Source organism: Corvus hawaiiensis, chromosome 9 (genome assembly GCF_020740725.1).
Source record: "Corvus hawaiiensis isolate bCorHaw1 chromosome 9, bCorHaw1.pri.cur, whole genome shotgun sequence".
NCBI classification, from domain to species: Eukaryota; Metazoa; Chordata; class Aves; order Passeriformes; family Corvidae; genus Corvus; species Corvus hawaiiensis.
In genome coordinates, this window is record NC_063221.1 from 7,064,183 (window position 1) to 7,086,189 (window position 22,007).

Genomic DNA, 22,007 nt, shown 5'->3' on the forward strand with positions numbered 1-22,007 from the left:
AACAAGCAGGTTTGCAAAGAGTCTATTTTTAAGATGATTACAGGGTATCAGTAGCTGTTCCAGTGTCAACTGTCGGTTTTGTTTCCTTGTCGGCAGTAAACTGTTGGCAGGTTTGTGCACCAGAGGTTTACTTCTTCCCAGTTGTAATTGCACAGCACGGAAATTATCACTTGCTCTGTGCATGCCTCTGCTGGTTCATCCCTCTGAGCCTGCTGTTTGCGAGCAGCTCCTCCAAGCGCATCCCACCAGCTGAAGAGCTGTGTCGTGGCATCTCCTGCTGGCAAAAGACAAGGCCTGGGTAGATCTAAGCTGCAGAGATGAGACTGAATGTGCCGTCGTAATACAAGTGTACTCAAAACTGGTGCTTCCTGCTTTGTTGCACTGGGAGAGAGCCCAGAACCCTGCTCCTATCCCACTAAGACAATTGCAGAGATGATTTTTCACAGGCAGTTTTCCCCATGTGCTGTATAAAATTATACCTGCAGCCCCAGCTAAGATCTTCAGGATGGGGAACAGGGATGATCTGGTGGCTGGGTGTCTGGAGAGCTGGTGCTCTTCAGCTTGTTCATGCGTCTGGCGCATAGCTCAGCCTTTCTGCATCTCAGATCCCTGTTTGCCCGGCCAGCAGAACAGCATGGCCAGACTCCACCAGGCTTTTCTCCACATGGCCACGGAGAATCAGAAGTCCTCTAATGGAATAAAGGATGTGAACATCTGCTACAGCCAAGGCTGTGTTGGCTACAAAGCACTGGAGTGTTAACTGACGCCATCTCTTCCATCCTGCTCCCACACTGCTCAGCCAGAGGTGACTTATGGAGAAGGAAGCAAATAGGATCCTTTATTGAGAATTAAGGAAATAGCATTGTAAGCATGTTTTTGGTTTTTTTTAAGAGTCTAAGTAACCCCATGATTTGTGACAGCAGCTCTGCACACACAGGTGATGAGGGAGTGTAGTGAGAAGTGTCACCTAGTGGGAGGAGGGCTCAGAAGTTCCGTTCCTTACCCCGCAGGGCACATCCTGTAGGAAACAGCCACTTGAAGTACACTTACTCATTTTCCCTTGGCAGGAATGAGATGGTGACGATGCCGGGGTGTGAAGTCTGCTCCATGGCCTTCAGAGCAAGTCCTTGGCACACCTCTGGGTTCAGACTTGGCCTTCCCCCCCCATCCTGAAAGTTTCCAAGTGCCACTGAACTGATGGGAGAGAAACAATTGTTCTGTTTCCCGGGCTGACACCTCCTGCTGAGCATCCTTCCCTGCAGGAATGGCAGTTCTCTCGTGTTACTCTGGGGACATGCCGCCGTGGTGCTGATGGGACCAGACAGGATCCGTCACTGTGCTGATGTGTCTCCTCCACAAAAAATCCTAAATGACACCAGTGTCTGAGAGATGAGGAACAAAGGAAAAACCAATAAAAATATCTGCTCTGTTTGGTCCTCTCTTGTCATCTGTCATCCCAGTCTGGAGCGGAGACTATGGAAGAGGGCTGGGGTTTTGGGGTTCTGGGGATATGGGATGGGTTCACTTTGTTCACCCGAGACCAACAAGCCTGGCAGGCCAGAATGCTGCTTCTGCTGGACTGTGGTTATGGAGTCTCTGTCCCTGGTTTTAGCTTGTTTTTTGGTGTACAGACTCCTCTGACTGGTGCCATAACCAGACCCTTGCAGTGGGGAAAAGAGGGGATGGGCTAGAGCTTGGTGTCACTGGTGCTTCACAAGCATCTGAAGGACCTTGCCAAGGTTGTGTGAATCTCTCTCCCTGCCCCAAGGTAAGATCATCTCTACCTCTGTCACTGCTGTACTAATCTGTTTTTAAGGACCCTTGGGGATACAGGTTACTCAGCCTCTTCTAGGACTTCTAACAAGAATAATGTAACAAACATATAAAGTGTGTTGGGTTTTTTGTTTGCTTTTCTCCTTTGCCTCAATTTTTAGCCTGTTGTTTATGTTCTGTGGTGGCTATGGCTGAGGAAACATTTTCCTTCATGTTTCTAGGGGGCTGTTTGAAAGCTGCTCTCAGATCAGTGAGGACCAACTAGGATGGCTGTGCTCCTCTGCAATGTGTGTGACAGATGTGTCACCTCTGGGCTCACTCTCTCCAAATGGTCCATTTCTGTCTCAAAACACGGTGGCCAAAAGCAGAGCACCAGACTTATGATGAAAATCAGCCTTTAAGGTAAGAAGCTGAGATACTCTTGCTTGAACAAGATATATGGAGAACCTCTCTCATCTGAAGATGCTGACATTAAACCTTCAAGGCATCATGGCCTTAGCTCTTCAGAACACCTGTCTTGTTGGGCAGGCAGATTTCTCCCAGATGCGTTTTCTTGTTTAAAATTGTCTGGCGGAGTTTTTCCCTCTCTTTAAACAGCTGTTATTTCCAGCCTCAGCAGTTGAAGGTACTTTAAAATTGGGTGGGTTAGTGCTTGTGAAATAGTCTGGGCTGTTCATTTTCATGGGATTTAAGAGTGACTTGCTGTTCATGTCCTGAAAATTGTTTGTTTTGCCTGGAGGCCATTTTGCACAGGAGCTTAAATTGTTGGCTTGACTCTCCCTTTGTATAGTGGAGAGTTGTGTGTTCTATAACAACCTCTTCTTGTCCGTGATAGCAGCATTTTGGGACCTGCCCTAATCAGAGTTTTGAGTGGCACCACTCTGAAGTGCGCTGAAGCTGCCTGATTTGGAGGCAAAAGAGGAGAGATAGGAAAGCATGGATGCATCCAATTGAGGTAAGGAGACTACCAAATACAGGGCAGCCAGACTACAAACATATGGATTATGTAAGCGTAGTTGGGCTGAAACCTTGCAAAATAGTCTTTCTGGCCTTGTAGGCTGTCCTCAAGCAAACGATTTTCTGTGGACCACTGAGTTATGAAGAGCTGGCTGAGCAGAAGAAAACACAACTTTAATTAAATTGAGAAAACAAAATATCCAGTTCTTTAAAAATGCCCCAGCCTCAGTAACTGCAGACCTGGAAAATAGACTTGAAAATAAGCAGCCAGTAGCTCTGACTAATTACACTGGAAGGCCACCACCTTCCCTTCCACAGGCAGGGGAAGCAGGCTGGGAACTACTGGTGTAATGACAGCAGAGCTTGTGGGGAAACCACTGGGTCTTGTCCTTGGGCAGCCCCAGTTAAGAAAGAAATATATCTGCAGGCTCCAAGTCCCCTGCCTGCTGCTGGGACTGCTCACTGGTGATGACATCTCAAATATGTTTTAATAACCAGTGCGTTAATAAGCGCTCGCTACTTCACCAGCTTAGATGCATCTCTTTAAATTTAAACAGAATTAGATAAGGTAGGGATATTATCAAATGCCCAAAGAACATTAAGCAGATATATTGGAGGCTTAAGAACTCTGCAGCAGATTGTTAAATTGCTCTAAATATTTCCCTACTAGTCTGGGGGTATTTAATTAAAACAACCCCTCTAGTCCTGTGCAACGTGCCTAGCAGGCTTACAAGCCCTGCACAGGGCAGGACCTTAATTGGCAGCGTTACCATGAAGCTGAGCCATGCTTGAGGACAATTTAAAAAACAACAGCCCCCCCCTCCCCTCCCCACCCCACCCCTCAAACCACCCCAAGCCCCTCTAATTAGTGTGAGAAATGACGACAAAACAACTCCAACTGTCTCCAGTGACAGGTGCACAAATAACAAGGCTGATGAAAGATTTTGCAATTAAGATTGTGCTATGAAGATTAATGGGATATTTTCATAAACTGATGTAAGATTGCCTATAACCCAGTTGCCTCCATGTAACTCCATCTCCTTCTCACCAGCGCTTCTGTATCTCCTACTTTTCAGATTTCCTTCACGCCTGCTTTCCAGGTTGCTGGGGGTTTTCATTCCCCCAGTACTTTTTTTTCAGGTGTCCAATGTTTCCTAGCATTTCCCTTCTCTTGCTGTGGCTGCTCTTGTCTAAATCTTGGGTTTCTTCTCCGTTTAAACTTCGTGGCTGGGGTGGAAATGGGGGTGTTGCCATGGGCTGTCCATGTGGTGTTGCTCTATCATGGGCTGTGTTTGTGGAGCGCAGGGCAGCGGATCACTGGAAGGTATTTTCCAGTGATCCACTTGTTAGGGATCCAGCTGCAAAGCACACGTCTGGCTCTAAAGCCATGTGTGTCCATCGCTTTCCAAGGCCCATGGGTCACACTGCCTGTGCTGCTTCCCAGCAATGTCTCCCTTGAGTGTGCAAGTGATTCTATTAACCCAGATTAAATTGGTATGACCACTGCCTGAGAGGAAGCATTGAACTGGCAGAGAAATAAACTGGGAGCTGGACCAGACACCTGTTCCCATGAATCTTTAAAAGAGGGGGATTTGTGCCTCTCACCCAAACCTGCTCTTTTCCCGAAGACATTTGCCTGTTGCTGCCATCATTGTGACTCCGTTACTCCTAATTGCCTCCTGTTATTCTTGGTATCTCCAAGGCAGACCAGTACACAGGGAATTTACATTTTTTAATCTAGAGAAAGCAATGACTGGACACATAGCCTCCAGTCCTGCTTTTCTTCTTCTCAGTTGCTGCCATACACCAGGTTTGATGTCCAGCTCTTCAGTCTGTCCATGTTTACTGGCTGCCCCTCCTCCCTGCCCTTGAGTTTCCTTCCTGACCTTGTCCTCAGTGGCTTTTAGCTGTGATTTTCCTGCAAGACCTCAGAGGGATTTGTTAGAATGGTGGTTAACAGGCTCTGGGCTGGATGTAAGGGGCATTAGTCCTGCCTGGCTGGAGTGGGCTTTTGCTTGCTGCATGCTTTTTCCCATTGCCCATCTAAATGATGTGTTAGAAGAGACACCTGGCCAAACCTGCAGCCCTGCTCCCCCCACGGCCCTCTTACCAGCCATAGGCCCCAGGGCTGCCCAGGACTTTCAGAGCTACAGGTGAATACTCCCATGCACAGGGATTTTGAAGTAATTATAGCTGGGGCCCCCAAACCAGTACAACCACAGTGTCCTGCCTGTTAACTCTGCTGGGGAAGCGTGTAAATAAGACCTCAGGGAGATGATGTTTGCCTCCTGATTCAGAGGCTTTCCTCTGTATTTCCCCCTGCCTCTATCCCTAGCAAAGGGGCTGTAAATGATTGTTTCCCACAGTTTGTGAACAGTCTTTAAATGAGAGTTAGCACAGGACAGTGGCTTGTCTCAGACATTTCTCTGTACAGATGGATGCTGTGCACTCCAAATTCTGACACCCTTTCTATAAGGTCCATGAAAAAACCTGGTGCAGCAAAAAGGCAGGAAGATTCCAGTCTCCTAAGAAAGAGGCATTAATTGGTTGTGGCAGAAATGTAGTTTTTCCTGAGAATGGTATGTGCCTGACAGTATTTCACTCACCAAAGCAAACAAGCAGAAATTAGGGCTTTCTGTCTCTTGTCCATGAGCCTTTTTGACTTGATATCTCCTTGTTGCTCCTCCTTTTAATTGCTCAGCTGTTGTCCTATTAGTGTCAATGCTTGGTGGGCACATGAGTTAGAGATGAGATGCTCTGGCTGGTGCTCTTCGAGGTGTCAGCCTGGATAAATACAGTGGTTCTTTCTGTTCTCTCAAATCCCCTTTCCCACTCCCTCCTTACCTTTAAGATGCTGGAAAAAGCCAGGGAATGTTAGTGCAGGCTGTAGGTGTAGCCTTCCCTCCCAGGCCCTTGGCTTGCTGGTCCTTGCAGCCCCACTCCGTGTGTTCCCATCATGAGTCTTTGCTGGGTCAACTCCAGAGCTGAGATTATGCTGGAGACCAGCATAAGGTTTCTGCAATGAGATGATACTTCTTGGTTTGGGATTATCAGGACCTTGCAGACTTGAAAAATGCCCAGAAAACTTTCCTGGCAGAGATGCTGCTGTGGTCCTGCCTCACTGGATGGGCAGATCTGCAGCCTGACCTCTTGGTCTTGTGCTTTCACTTCATGTTTGTGTGGTGGTCCTGAGTGGCTGGCAGTGAGATGGCTGGCTGGCTGGCTGTGTGCTTTTTATTCCCTCTCACTGTCCTGGTGATGGCACTGATGCTCAGTTCCAGCAAATTAACCTTTTGGGGGAAGTCTCCACCTTATTAGCTTCTTGCCCTGACTGCTAACACCTCCCCAGGAGGTTAATGCCTCCCAGTGATCTGGAGCAGCCAGGTAGCCTGCCTTTTGGTGGAGGTGGGTATGTAGGATTGGGAGGCATCAGAGGGCAGATGTACTTTCCAGGTTGAACTATCTTCTGCTGCTGCAGTCTGCTGGGAAGTGCTACCCATGAGATTGTCCTTGGAAAACTCTTCTTGCCAAAAGCAGCACAAAAACGCTTTCTTGCTTCCTGGAAGAAGCACTGATGGTGCCAAACCCAGCCTGCCAGGGAGCAAGGCCCATTGCCCTGGTGGCCTGTGGTTCTGCTGTGACCTCTGTGACTGCCTCCCTCTTTGCCCTGGGGAGCTCAGAGCAGTGCCTGGTTGACTCTCTCTGCTCTGTTGGGAGCTGGGGACAGTCCAAGTGGATGTGCCCTGGCCCAAATGGCCCCTGCAATTAGTGCCAAATGGGTCTGAGCAGACACTGGAGCAGCACTGTAAGAGATGTCGAGATGCAGCAGCAGAGCCTCACGGACCCCTTTGCTTACTCCACAGCCTGGATGAGCCAGAGATCCCAAAGAATAAGCAGGATGCAGCCCTGCCTTTAGAGATGCTTTGAAACAAGCAAACACGTGGGTGGGAAGGGATTTTGTGTTGCAGGGCGGATTTAATGCCTGGTATTTTATAACCTGAGTGCCTTTTACTGACATGGTTTTACTATCCCCTCCCACCTTAATAGCTATTTTATAAATATTATTATGAAGAAGTCTTGGTGGTAATGCTAAAGGGAAGCTGGGCTTTGTTTTATCTGAATAGCTCTTGCTTCCAGCTTGGGATAAGGGCTGTAACACTGCAGAGTGAAGCTGGGCTGGAACAAAAGGAAATCTATTCATTAACTTAAATTGTAGTAATTTTAGCGTGACCCAAGAGGAGTCTGGTGAGTCTAACCCTCTATTTCCCCACATCCTTCCTAGCAAGTGCCTTTCTTTCTCACTGAGGTTTGAGAGCTGACTCACTTCCAGACTGGAGTGAAATCTGGGGTGGGTATTTTTTATTCTGTAAGATTAGAGTCAATTCTGTTACAACAATTACAGCGGAAAGAGAAATGATTGCCATTGTTGATTTTAATGTGTGAAAGCTGAACTTAAGTTATCCACTTAACAACTTTATAGTTGCTGGATTTGTTTTTCTTTTTGTTGTTATGCTCAGTCACAGATTTCTGTAAATGCTGCTGCTCATCTAGGGTAGGAATCCAGCTGAGACCTTGACTGCTTGATCTCTTATCATGTTAGTGATTCTTTTCTAGGGATGTACCTCTGGGTTTTTTTAGGACTTGGTATTTTGTGGTGAGGGTAAGAGGTCGAACCAAGACTTAAGGGAAGAGAGGTGTGTCTGTTTGGAGCAGACTGAAAGGGTCCTGCTGGTGCCAAGGCAGGTGAGGAGTCCTGGTCCCTGGCCTCCTGCAATGTGATCAGGGTTGCAAAGAGACCTGGACCTTTCCATGGGCCAAAGCCAGAGCTCAACCTCCCTTGGCAAGTTTTTATTGTTGGATGTTGGTTTTTGTTTTTTTTTTAAATTTTTCATTTCAGATTCAGCTACAGTTGTGAAAATGAGGAATAATCCAAAGCAAGAGGAGGAGTTTTGGCAGGGCAGAGGGCTAGAGGGTTGGGGATGCAGGAAGTCACAGGTATCTCTGCCTTCTCTCAGTTCCCCAGTCTGTAAAATGGAGCAAAGAGGTTGATAACTTACATAAGAGCTACTGGCATACAGCATTTTGTAAAGGCTCCCAAAAAACCTTCTGGATGGCAAAGCACAATGAGAGCACAGACAGCCTCATCGCTCAGACAGCAAACTCCTACATGTGAGAACGCGAGCCGGGCGTTTGACGTAGCTGCTACCCAAATGCCAGCAGGTGACGAGCAGATGGGGCTGCCGGGCGTTTGTCTGAGGTCTGCCTGAGCAGAAGGTGGAGGGGGAGTGGAGATCTGAGTGCTGGGGCTTTTTTGTTTTTTTTCTCCCTTGTGTGTGTTGTCAAAAGCTGACACGTGGTTCTCACCAAAGATACAAAAATAGAAGCCGTTGGCTTGCGCAGAGCTGTGGCGTGGCAGTGCTTTATCTGGGAGCTGGGATGTCATGCTCTCCTGGTTATTTATAGGTAGCAGGCAAACCTTGGGAGAAGGATGGGAAGACCAAAATGTCAAAAACATTTCATGTGGTGGTTTTGGGCCATGGCGGTGCCCACTGGGAACCCACCCTGGGTTTTTTCCTAATGGGTGCCTCCATCAATCTTGCAAGGACTGACACGAGGAGGAGAGTCCATCTTCAGAAGGGCTCTTCTCTCTGATCCATGTGTGTGACCTGCCTTGGGGGCAATGTGGATTTAAACACACAGGGAAAGAGATGGAGGGATTGAAGGAGCTGATGAAGAGCAAAGGACATAGGCAGTGAGCAGCCAGATTGATGTGTGGTGTTTTGGGAGTGGGGATCTCCTGTTCTAGTGGGGGAACCAGCAGAGCAGTGCATGTACCAGAAGGTTGTGTCTTGCTTCAGTCTGGAGTCGTTTCTCTTACAGCCTTTTGCTGTACCCTGCATGGTCCCAGTCATCTTTCATGGTGCAATTTCCCGTACTTCTGTTGTTCCTGAAATCCCAGCTACATGCCTCAGTGCAGCCCTCAGCTTGCAAGGGAATTGGGTATTAAAAGCCTTGAGATGCTGTGGTGGGCTGACCCTGGGTGGGTGCCAGACACCTACCAAAGCCTCTCTCTCACTCCCCTCTGCAACTGGACAGGGGAGAGAAAATACAACAAAGGGTTCATGAGTTGAGGTCTGGGAAAGGTCACTCACCAAATACCATCATGGGCAAAACAGACTCGAATTAGAGATATGCATTGGATTTGTTACTAACAAAATCAGAGGAGGATGGTGAGAAGTAAAAATAGACCCTAAAAACACCTTCCCCCCACCTTATATGCTGAGCGTGATGTCACACGGTCTGGAATATCCCTTTGGTCAGTTGGGGTCACCTGTCCTGGTCTCCTACCAGCCCCCCATGTCCCCTCACCAGCATGGCCATATAAAAAGCAGAAAAGGCCTCAGCTCTGTGCAAGCCCTGCCCAGCCACAACGAAAACATCTCTGTGTTCAGCACAAATCTAAACACAGCCCTGTACCAGCCACTGTGAAACAAAACTCTACCCCAGCTGAAACCAGCACAGATGCACAACTCTGAAATCTGGTTCCCACCACAGATCCCTCTTGTCGCTTCACCCTGCTCAGCTCTGACACAGGACAAATCAAGGCAAGAGGGTGAGTCTGAGAATCCAAACCCCCTCCTGCCTAGAAACATGGAGAAACACCCCGTGCTTTCCTGGGAAGGCATCCCTGCCCATCCAGGGCTGGGAACAAAAACCAGGATCCCCTTCGGACTTCCCGATGGGATTGTCCCCCTCTGTCCCTTTCCTTGTAACAATTTGTGAGCCTTTGAGAATGAGATGCTCACAGGTTCTCAGTGTTGGCATTGATGTGATGGGGACAGGGGCCACCACACCTGGTGGTGGCTGGGAATAGGAGGCGAACAATTACAGCTGAAGAGGTTATACAGCATTGTAATCCCGAAAAGAAACATTATGATTCATCATTCCTGATGTAATGTCATCTGTTTAATAAAGCCGTAACTCACTCTGGGCTCATTTTTAATGGGGCTATTTAGGTAATGGTGTTGGGTTTTCTCTTTCCCGACCTCCCCCCACTCTCATACTAAGTAGGATTTGGACTGAGCACTTGGAAAGAGCTATTGGAGCTGAAGACTTTTTTTATATTTACAATATCTTTCAAGCCATAGCTGAATGGGGTATTATTTATGTCAAATCACTACTTACCCTGAAATACGGGGAGAAGAAAAGCCAACAGCTGGATATGGTAATGAGTAAATAAACCATGTGTCTCTTTAATGATAGGGATATGAATTTGTGCCACATGGGGAAATGGCTGGTGATAAGATGTCTTTGACTGGGGCTGACCACAGAACAAGGGCACCCCAAAATTTATGTGGCTGGAGGGCTCCCTTGGCAGCTTGCTGGGAAGAGCAATGGTTTGATGGTCTGAGGTTGGCTTCACTGACTGTTCTCTGCAGGGGTGTTGTCCACATGCAGGCACAGCAGAATTTGCTACCTCCAGCCTGGTGGCACAATGTGATTCTTCCCACGAAAACCTGGATTTGGTTTCTGTGGATGTCTTGGAAGCACAGAGTTCTTAAAAATCCAGAAAGGTCGTTTTAGGAAGAAGTGGTGGGAGGGAAAGTGACTGTGGCACAGTCCAGAAGGAGAGGCTTTGAGTGTTCTTGTTGTCTGGTTTTTTTTCAGGGTGATTTTCTCTGTGTGTGGAGAGAAGCATGTCTGGGAATGGACATTTTGAATGCAGGTTGCTTGAACACCTACAAGTGACATCAGTTGTCTGTGTCCTCAGCAGAGCAGAGTGGCAGGATTCTTTCTGTCTCTGGAAATGTGCTACAAGGGCAAAGCCACAGAGTGAGTGACTGATGCAAACTGTTCAAGGAGAGGGGAGATGTCGAGGGGAATTGACTGAAGACAGTGTTGAAGTAGGTATGACAACACCAAATTTCTTTATGTGTTCAGTTTCCTGAACAAGGGGCAAAGAGTTGTTTTCATTTTGTGGCATATCGGAGTTTGTGTGAAGTTTTGGTGTGAGGTAAAGCTTCTACTACAGCCCTTATTCTGCAGTTGAGTTCCACACACCTGGGCATGTGCAAACTTGGTGGGAGCTCTCAAGGCTGGGTATCCCCCTGTGCTGTGTGGAGTGGAGGCATGGGGCAAAAAGTCCCTGTCTCAAAGAGCTGATGCACCACGGGTTGAACACTGAGCTGGAGCCAAGTGGGCCCATTTCTCTTGAAGTCAGTTGTGTGCCTGGCTCTCTATGCCTGTAAGAAAAATCAGAACTGCCAAATTGGATGGATCATCTCTGATACAGCAAACTCCTCTTGACAGTAGCTAAGAGCAGTTGCTTTGGGAGTGTATGAGAGCTGGGCATTTATGGACAGATCCTTCCCACTATATCTACCTGGCTTTGACGTAGGGACTGTCCTAAATAAAGGAGTCTCTTAATGTCAGAAGAGACTTGACTTTCTGCATGAGAATTACTTAACCTTTTGAAATTAATGTGTTCATTGTGCGTACATTTTATTGAAAAACCAAGTCATTCCTGTCCTCTGCCACAGTCCTCCTGAAAGGGAACCCGAACTGTAACTTGTTAGAGCTGCTTCTAAGATGCTTTAACTTGGTGTGAAAGTGACATTAGAAATGTTGCACCTTGCCACCCATAGATTGCTTAGTTGACAACCACACATGAGAGCCAAGAGGCTTTTATTTGAGAATGTGTTGTTTTATCCATATATTTTTGTCTACTTCAAAAAGTGAGGTAACTGGTTTTAAGAATCCAGAAATTAAAATAAAAATAACCTCAAGACCTGGACAGCTTTTGTGGTTGGCTGCACTTTGTATTTTTCCCCCGGACTTTCTAGATGGAAACTCCCTGTCATTTATCTATCTCTCCTGTTATCATATCTGGAGCAAGAAAGGAAACAAATAAGGAAACTTGGGAAAAAACACCAAGCCACAACAAAAAAACCCCCCATAAGCGCCTTAAAATATCCACTGCTCAAAGCAGTTTCTACTTTTGTCCCATCCGGTGGTAATTTATGGCAGTGGAATCAGACGGATGCGGGAGCCAGCCCGCTGCTCTTTGGAGGAGCCAGGAAAGGCAGAGGGCTGGGAAGGTGAGTCCTCTCTGGAGGAGAACAGTGGTTTGTGTGCTGTGGGTCACCAGGCTTCCTGCAGGTTTCTCTACTGTTTCTTTACAGGCTGGGTCTCCCATGTGACTCCTGCTGAGCTGCGTCCTGTTTGGACCATGGGATTTGATGCTCCATGGACCTGAAAGGAAGGTCGATGGATGTCACATGAAGATGCTTGGACTCTCACCCAGACTGAGGAGGTGAGCTGATATCTGGTGATGAAATGGTTAGTGAGGTATCATATGCTACAGCTTTGGGAGAGGTAATGGATTTAATATTCCTTTCTTCTGCTTCCTTCTTTGTGCTGGTCCTCACCTACAGAACAGGGGTATGGTTTTCATCTGCCTCTTGAAGAGTTTTAGATCTGACATGTCCAACGGCTGAGACTTTGGCAGGGGGATTTTTGCCAATTTCCCTGTAGACCTTCAAAATGCTCTTTGCTCTTGGTCTAACTTGGTGTAGCTTGGCCTGAACACCTGTGCTCACGTCAAACACCACCTAATTCCACCCATGGGTTTGGTTTGGGCTCTTTGGAGCAGAGGGCTGGTCTTCATTACTCCAGCCCTGTGTAAGCAGCTTTGCTAAGGAACATCTTTGGTGTAGTAAGAGGAAATTGTTTCTGCCTGCCTTTCATGTCTGCACTATCACTTGAGGAGCCCATCCTGCAAACTGCCAGGACTGTGCTCACATGGCTTAGAGCAGGAACCAAAACCAGTGTGTCTCCTAAAACAAATACCAAAAATCTCATCTCATGAATGCTGTTGAGAATGTGAAATATGTGGATAAATCATAATGTGGTTCATGGGGTCAGCAGAGAAGGATAAACCTGCCACATACAGATGTTCCAGGCAATAAAAAGGGCCCGTAAAGAAAAGCCTCTTGTTGCCAGGGAAAGCCACAAGTGCAGAATTGAGCCGTGCCTGGGGCCTCCCGCTTTCCTGGGAAGCAGGGAAGGGGTTAAGTGTGGAGCCGAGCGCTCAGCTTGCTCTGTATTATGTCCAGGTGGCATGACGTGTGAACAGACGAAAGATAAAAATCACAGTGGATAAAATCACAGAGGAAATGGCTTTGTCTGAGCCCAGATCACGATGCCTTGCGCTGACCCTGCAACCTGAGCTCCATCAGTCAAGTTGTCCTTCCCTTGACTTCTCACCCCATGCTCTGCTGCTGCTGCTATTCCATAAAAGAGGAGGGTGGTGGGAGGAGGGGAGAGGCGGCTCAGCCCGATGACTAAGAGGGTCCGAGGACACAGGTCAAGTTCTTTCTGCTGGAGTCTGGAAGGGAAAGCTGAGTACTCTACCAGACCCTGCTATAAAATGATCTTCCCCATAAAAGGACTGAAAAGTAACTGGGAGGCGAGTGTGGTCCTGTCCTGCCTTGGCTGGGGATGGGGGTGGTGGAGCAGAGCCAGGCTGTCCCAGAGCCACGGAGCAGTAGCAGAGTCAGGGCCTGGGGCTTTGCTTGGAAGGCAAAAGGTCTGTGACTTGTCTGTCAGTGGGTCCCTTCCCACCCAGCTGTGTCATCTCTGCTGACAGGAGGCCAGGGAAGAGACCAAACCACCCTGGGTAAGGATGTTGTTGCTGTGCCCTTGGTGCTTGATCACCTTTGAGAAAGAAAGAAAGTCTTTGAGGGCTTGGATCAACTCTGTGGGCATCTCTGGGGGGAATAAATCTCCTCAATCTCCTTCATCAGAGACAGGTGGCATCAGTGACTTAAATAGTGTGCCACTGTTCCAGAGCCAGGCAGCCACAGCTGTGGGGACAGGCACTCTCCAAGCTTCACTTTCAAAGGAGCCATGTTCACTGCAAGGGCTGGAGGATGCTGGAATTTGCTCCCTTTGTCTGATCCAAAAGTGCCTAGTTTTGGGGGAAGGCCTTCTGGGCATGCTGCATAAGACATCTGTTTTACAGGGTGTTTAGGATGGGGCTCAACTCAGGCTTCCCAAAACTGGGAAGGGCTGGGAAGTGGTTCCCAGTGGTAGCTGGCCGAGTTCCCCTGCCCTGATTATCTTTCGCAGCCCTGGGATTTGAGTGTGTTACCAATGACACTGTGCTAGGGCAGTAAGAACTGGAAGGGAGTTTTTAGGTGATTAGACTGTAAATTGCTCTGTACATCAAAAAAAAAAAAGTGCTTTGTCCTCTCCTGTGGTATAAAGATGCAGGAAGCCATAGCTCTGGTGACTTCATGCCTGTATGGAAACTTGTATTTTCAATGCACCTTTACCTAGTTCCCTGTGTATTTTAGTTCAGTTTAATTTAGCATGGTTTAATTGGAATTTTTGCACCAGAATGACCAAGCTGGCACCCCCTGAGCTGCAGGTGGGCTTTGTTTGTAGAGATGCCTGCAGAGGTACTGAAGACTGTCACTGTCCCTGAGTTGCTGGGAACAAAGAGAGAGCTATGGCAGTAACATGCTTGGGCATCAGGTGGTGGGAGGCCTTCAGGCAAAAGGGGAGTGTGGTTGAGTTTGGGTTAAGCATCTGCTGAGTCTGCTGCCCTGTCTGTGTGAAAATCATGCAAAAGGACCCAAAGCCCTGAAGTCAACAATATGCCATGACTAGCCGTCCTAGGGCTGGGTGCACCAGTGGTGATGCCTGGGGCTCCTTTGGAAGGTGAAGGTTTAAAAAGCCTGCTCCTTTTTGGAGCACTGTTCCCTTGAGGCTGTGATTGTGATTGTTGCCTGCTCAGAGGAGAATACAGTGTTAGGGTGGGCACCTCCAAGACAGAGACATGACCTGCAACAAGGAGGATGATGTGTCCATTAAATACTGATTTAGAGCTTAATGAGCATCACACCCCTGCCTCCCCTTGCTATGAGGAAGGTCAGGGTATAATGACCAGACCCAGTCTGAGAACAAGGTGTGTCTTGGCTTGACAGCATCTCTTGTGCCTTTGACAGCATGTATGGCTCAGAAAATGCAAGCAGTTGTTGAGAAGACTGAGACTTCCTTGTCCTGGCCAGGAAGGGGTATCCCAGGAGCACACACTTCAGCAAGGACGTGGGGAATGTCCACACAAACATACATGACTTTTTTGGGAGGCAAGATGCTTGTCTGTGAGCAAAGACACCTCCCTGTGTGGCAGATGGGGCACCTGCATTTTGGGTTCACAGCAGGATCTGTGGGTTGTCTCCTACTTAGTGAGCAGACAAGGAAGCAGCCCAGCTGTGTGTGTCTGCTCCTGGAGAAGCTGGAGAGCATCACCACTCCTCCTCCCCAGGGAAGGCAGCTCTGTGGCACGACCTCCCACCTGGGGAAACAAGATCAGCAAATGACTCCTAAGTAGCATGTCCATCACTGTCAAATTGACCATGGATGTCAAGCGTGAATCGGCTGTCCCTGTGGCGTGGCCAGAGCCAGCCCCTTAGCTGGCTGAGCCAAGCTGTGCTGACTCCCTGTGATAGCATTTTAATGTGAGGAATGACAGAGGCCTCCAAGTTAATGTCTGCAGAGAGGTGACAGTTTTGAATGTCAGCCAAAGTGGAAGGCCTGCCTGGAATTTCGCAGAGAGGGAAGAGGATGGGCATGAAATTAGCCCAGGCAACCATGTCTGCTGGCAGCCTCGTGGCGCTGATACCTAGTGCTCCCAAAAGCTGACAGCCTAAGTGGAACTTTCCCCTTGGACCTCAAAGGGCCACCTACATGTGGCTCTTCCCAGGAGTGTCTCCAAGGACTGCAGAAGGGATTTGAGCCTGGAGCTCTGCGTTGCACTCTTATGAGGACCACTGGGATATGGAAATGGAGACAGAAATGCCACTCTGGCGATAGGAGGTGGAGATGAGATGGGAACCAAGCTGGTGTCTGCCCACCATTATAACCAGTGCGTGTATTCAGACGAAGCCTGGCTCTCAGGAGCTTGGCTGGCTGCCTGAACAGCCCCATGGAGTCCCGCAAGGAAGGCACTCTTGGTGGTTAAAATCTGATGGCAAAGATCATCCAAGTAATTCTTAAACAGCTATTCACGAGAGGGAGCAAAATCCTCCTGATGCTCCTTGTGCAGATGAGGAGATTACCAGTACAAATCAGCCCATCACAAATGAGCAGGTATTCCTGTCCCCTTCCCCAGCCTTAGGCCAGGGAGCTTGCCTTGCTGTGCCTCAGTTTCCCTCCTCTCCATGGAAATAAAGTCTGGGTTTCTTTATGGAGAAATGTTGGAAAAAATAAATGGTTTCAGCGTTGCAAAGGGCCTGAAGACTGCAGGTGGGAGGCATCCCTGAAAGGAGACGAAAGCAATGACAAGATACTGAGCACGGCCAAGAGCTAGGCTGGATTTATTAAAGAAAAAATGAGGGAGATGTCTGTGGTCAGCTTGATAAATCATCTCCCCCTCAAAGCTGTGTTTCTGTGTTATTGTTTGCCTGCAATGAGATCTTGACAAACTCTTCCCTGGGCTCAGGGGCTAATTGCTGAGTTCACAGAGTTGCAGATGGTCTTCCATGCTGTCATCTGAGCTGGGACTGGGCTGAACTGGCTGTAGACTAGCCATTGGGAAACCATTAATGTGTCTGTTTGGTAATGCAATACAGGGTACAGTATTTCCTTTTAAGTCCAGTAGAGCGCAAACTCTTCTATTCATTGGCAACCTTCAAAACAGGGAGAAGAGTCTATTTCTGTTTGTGTTCCTTGCGAAATCCTGTCTGTTGTGTGCAAAAGGGTTTTCAGAAACCTGGTGTTGGATGGCCAGAAGATCAGGAAGGAGATGCTCTGCTTCTCCTTGCTGCAAAAGCCCAGGGAGGAGGGATAAATGTTTGTTGTCTCTGTTCCAGCAAAGCCATGACGTGGGAACTCTGGTGGCCTGCTGTGACCCTGTGACACTCTGACTACAATATTTGGGAAATCAGCTTTGACACAAGAGAGCTTTGTGAGAGAAATTGCCTGATTCCCAAAGCAGGATTTTGACTGGGAGCTGTTTAAATAGAAATCTGTCTTTCTATTTGGGAGTAGATAAAGCAGTGTAAGGAATGCTATCAGATAAATGTAGTTGGCTTATGAGGAGGAGGATTGTAGTGGGCAAATCTCTTCAGAAAATGTCTTCTGGGTTTTGGGAGGTCCTAGGGATTCCAGGACCTGCTAACCCAGTCTCTGTATTGCTGGGATAGCACCTCAGACTAGGCTGAGATGATGTTAAAAGAAGTAGTGAATTGTGGCTGCTCTTCTTGCCAGGGTTTCACCTCCAGCTGACTACAACCATGTGGAAAAGGAGATGAAGGATTTTTCCACCTCTTGTTTGAACATAAGACTCCTGCTTTGTTGTTGCACTGAGGGCAGAAGTGTGGCTGCAGGCCAGTTACACAAATAATAACCCCACCAGAACTCCTCACAGATATGTCAAATATGCATTATATGTAAAAAACAAACAAAAAACCCCACAAAAACTCCCACCAGAAAGCCAACACACCCACAAACCAAAAAACACTTCCGAAGTAAAATAAAAAGTGAACTGCAGACACCCTAGTTCTCACCACCCCAGAAGTTCAAGTTACTGTTGGCTGGTTTTAGCTGGATACTGAAATAAAATGGTATTGGTGCTGAGAAAAGCCTCTTAAAATAAGGAGAAGGTCTAAAGCAAATTTTAAATTCCTTACTGTAAGTTTAATGCTGTCTTTAAAGGCCTGGGCAATTGACTGGAGAAACGTTGGGCTTTGTTTAACTACATTTCTTGGCAGCACTTTGACCTTTAGGTATCTCCTGGTCTTCCCAGCCAGACAGCTGTGGAGGAATGCTGCAGTTCGCAGGCTCTTAATCCCAGTATATGGAATGCCAGTCTTGAGGAGTACTGCTGGAATCTGCTGGAGGGCTGACCCGTGTTGTCCTTGTCTGCACCGCTCTGTGGCTTCGGGTCTCTTCCCTGAGAGCTTTGAAGGACGCTTCTCTGCCCGGGAGTTTGTGGAGTCTGACTGAAAGGTCCCTTCTGGACCTTTCTCCTGCTGGTTTGTGCTCAGTGGTGGCACGGGAGGGATGTCACAGGGAGGCTCTGACTCCACTGAGGTCCACCAGAAGGGTGTCTCTCATCAACTTGTGGTTTTTCATGGGGGATAACTTCCCTGCTGTCCCTGTTGTCATGCAGAGCACTTGTTTTCCTTCCCACCAGTTAATTTTGCAGCCAATCCAGAGCCTGTTATCTCCCAAAGTGTGAGTGGAAGTACTGTGGGAGAAGACCTATGTGGATCAAACTCCCACTTGCTGCCATCCCTGCCTCCTCTGCTGAAAGCTGTGACCGAGCGGGTTCCCTCTCCTCAGACTCAGGCTATGAGCTAACTCAGGGGAGAGGTGTGTGCAGTCGTTTATCCTCCTCGTCGACAGATGGGATCTGACAGCTCCTTCCCTTATGCAGTCACAGACTCCACAGCTTGCATCTTTTCCCCTTTTCTGCCAGGAATAACTTTAAGGGGGGCTTTAAAAAATGGTTCATTAATGTTCTGGAAATGTTGTTTTGTGTGTGAATTGCAGGAACTATTTACAGTAACTTCTCAAATGAACCTTGAGAAAGGGGAATAATTTTGCTGTGTGCAAATTTCGCAGCTTTTTACTGCTGGGTTTTTTTTTTTTCTTTTTCCTGACAGCATCTACATTTTAAAGTTATGGCCCAAGGCTTAAGAAACCCAGTGTCTTTTTGGACCAGGTGAATTATGAATCAGCCTTGAACTCCCTTCATAGTGCTGAGTACTAATGTGTCCGTATTGCAGAGGGCTAGTGACTTAGCCAGTGGGTTGAGCAAAGAGCAAAGAGGGGACTTAGGGTCTCCAAGCGTTTAAGGCAGGGCACTATATTCATTCCCTGCTAGACAGATGGGAGACAGTGAGGCCCATGGACCTTGGAGAAATTAATGGGGCTCTCTGAGAAAAAACATCCTGCTTAGAAATGAAATGTTAGCTTCACTTCCGCATGCTCCGTGTGGTTGCCTTTATTTTTATTGGTTCCTCATCCGTTAAAGTTGTCACCTCCTGCTGACATCCCAACTTTCTGTGTTGGGAGAAGGCTTGGTGGAAGAGCCTTTCAATGAAGCATGGGGATGTTGGCCAGTTGTACTGCTTGCATCTCATTTTAATGGGGGTCATTAACCAATTATCTGCTTAACTGAAGATACTTGCTGTAAATTTAATTAAAACTGATTATGTGAGGTGGGATTTTTCTTGGATGGGAGTTTTGGTATGATGCAAGGTGGGAGACAGATTGCCCAGGCAGAGGGCAGAGGGTCAGTGGGCAGGCAGCTGGCCTGGATGTGTGACTGGAATGGTGGGTAGCTGACAAGAGTGGGCCAGCAGCCCTCAGTTTGCAGGACCTCTTGCTGTTGGTGGTGTTTTCCATGGAATTACAATGTGGGACTGACAGAGCCGCGAGCTCTGACCTGTTGCTGGTTGGTATCTGACTCCATGGCCCCATGTGAGACCTGCAGGTTCCCACATGAAATATGGCCAGCAGATTTTATTGACTTGGGCAAGAGAAGCCAAGGCTGCTCTTTCCTGCAACTTGATAGACCTGGACTTCTGATAGCCAAGTACATATTGAGAAGTCAGGACTGATCCTGCTGCAAGGCTGTTTGGCTGAGGGGGCCATGTGCTTTGTTTAAAAGTTTTGTTAACAGGTTTAGTGCTTCTGAGGGATGCTCTGAAAGGAGTCCTGTGCAGGCTGCCCCCTGGACATGAGCGCATGTGGCCACTGGTTGTGTTGGCCTCTGTTCTAGAAAGCAAAATACGATGCTGGTAATTCTGTTCATCCTGCTAAGTTTTTCTGTCTCCTAAAGAGAGGCATGACAATGTAGCAGATGTCTGATATTATTTTCTTTTAAGCCCTTAAATGTTTTGGTCTGGTCAGTTTTGTTGATCTTCCCTGACTTACATGACTTTCCTGCAGATCCTGGGTTTCTGGAGAAAGATGTGTTGGATAATGCTGCGGCCCCTCTTGTCCCCAATATCCTGAAGCTCTTTCCTACCTCTCAAACCCACCCTGCTGGCTTTGGGTTTTGACTTGCATTATTTATTGTTCCCTTTACATAAGCCCCTCTGCTAAAGCCAAACCTCGTCTTGTTGAGCTTGTCTTCTTGGCAAGTCTGAATCTTACAAATATGTCCAGGTTCAGAAGAAAAACAACTGTTTAAGGATTTAGAATTCAACTGAAAGCCAAAAGGAAATACAGCATTTCATTCTGGATAATTAATAGATTTTTTGATAGAATAGCACTGATATTTTTGTTGATATTTAGTAAAAAGCGCTGTCACTGAAATGCTTCTTTCAAAATATAATTTTAATTGAATTTGAAGAAAAGGCATTTCAAGATGAGGAAAACTGAGCTGCTGGGCTCAGAAATATTGCAGCTAGACATCTTGATTTTGCAGAATTAAAATATTTCAGTGTGAAGAGCCTTCAATGTGAAGGAATCCAGAGTGATTTGAGAAGTATTTCGATGTTCCTGAATCTGCATTTTTCCCTGGTTATAGACACAGTATGCGTGTGTGTTAATGGAACATTTTTTACCTACTTCCACAGTAAATGAGTCGGTAGCACAGTCCTTTGGTGAAAAAACTTAGAATTTAAATAGACAAGCTGGCAGGTTTTTTAATCTCTGGATATTTTTGCCTGCCAGCAGAAGAGTAGTTTTTCACTTGCCCAGCTCAGTCTTTGGCAGAGCAAAGAACTGAAGCTGGGTTTTCCGAGTCCTTGTCCCATGTCCCACAACAAGATCTCTGTCGTCTCTCTTTGTCTGCACTTTGTGATTTATCGCCCAAGGCTCCTGATATTATTTTTGTTCTGCTCCCTAACAGTATGATTTGAAACTTTTTATAAACAGGCCATAGCAAATGCATGTGACACACAAAAATATGGGTATTCATCAAAGCAGCACAGCTGCTCCTGAAACAATGGTGCTAAGGAAGCCCATTCATACTAATTACAGCAGCACAAAGCATTGTGTTGCTAAATTTGCTGGCAGGTCCAAAAAATGTTTTGGCTTGACCTGAAACAGTCTCTTTTGGGGAAGAAGTTTTTGGCATGTTGAAATGTTTTAGTTTCACTCGAGGAGCAGCATTTTGTTCTGAAGCAAAGGATTAGCTTCAAGTAGAAACAAAGAGTTAGAAGATGGAACTTTGGTTTTAAGTCCAAGTGAAGTTTTTTAATTTTTGTTTTGAAGGAAAGAAAGTTTTTCTCTTACCCTTGAGTTTGGTAAAAAGGCATAAGTGGGTGTTTTAATAGTGCTGGGATGGTGGTTTAGGCAGCCTGTCCTCTCCAGCCTGAACTCTTCAGCTGCCGGAGGATGGCCTGACCCTTCTGCAAGCACGAGGTAAAACCCCTCACCTGAGGGTCTGAGGTCCAGGTGACGTGTCCCTTCTCTGCTTTGGCCCCAGCCTGATGTGCTGAGCAGGTGACCCTGGTCAAGCCCAGTAGCCCTCGTGTGCAGGCGGGAGAGAACAGGGGCAATTCTTCTCCTAAATCTCACTGAGCCCAGAAGGAACAGAGTGTAATTGCACTCCGCATACCGATATTTCTGTGTACTCCTCTGTTGGCATTCCAACCGCACAATAATATTTTCCTTTCTGAAAATAGCAGACTGATTTAGTGAGATCCTTGAATGTTTAGAAAGTCTGAAAATGCATAATTAAGGTATCCAGCCAACTCCCCCTTTTGCCTTGTAATTATTGTGTGTTGATTATCACCCTGAATGACTTCCACCACCCGCTCAAGCTTAACTTTGCCCCACAGATCTGTCAAAACAGAGATGTGTGTCAACATCTCAAATTGCTATTACAACAGAGGGAACCAACTTCCTTTCCTCTTCAGATGAATCGATTTTCAGTGTAATTTCACAATCATGCAGTGGGTAGAATGATTTAGTGCTGCACAGTCTCTGCCTGCCTTTGTCTTCACAATCTTACCTGCACAAACCTCCCAGTTTATCATTGGGTTTGGGTACCTAGAACAGCCCCAAACAGCTTTTGAAACTCCTAATATCCAACATCACATCAGTAAAGCCCATTCCCAAAGCTGCTTGGAGGGAGGGGCAGTAAAAGGATGGCAGCCTCACTCCAGACACCTGAACTGAGGTGAAAAAGCAAAATGTTTCCAGCCCACAGCATCTGATGGAGCTCCAACAGGAGCTGCTTTGTTTGTGCGATAGGATGCACTCTGGAGCCCACGTGAGTTGATGGGAAAAATGCACGTCATGTTGTTTCA

The 22,007-nt window shown here is 47.2% G+C and overlaps 1 long non-coding RNA gene across 1 annotated transcript in view; it reads left to right on the forward strand.

Moving 5' to 3' along the window:
• Positions 1-22,007, forward strand: part of LOC125330489 — a 92,001-nt gene that overhangs the window by 50,661 nt on the left and 19,333 nt on the right. Inside the window, exons 3-7 of the long non-coding RNA XR_007205564.1 lie at positions 1,995-2,175; positions 2,609-2,728; positions 10,399-10,638; positions 11,574-11,828; positions 11,913-12,043. This is a non-coding gene — a long non-coding RNA (uncharacterized LOC125330489). The remainder of the gene's footprint in view (positions 1-1,994; positions 2,176-2,608; positions 2,729-10,398; positions 10,639-11,573; positions 11,829-11,912; positions 12,044-22,007) is intronic.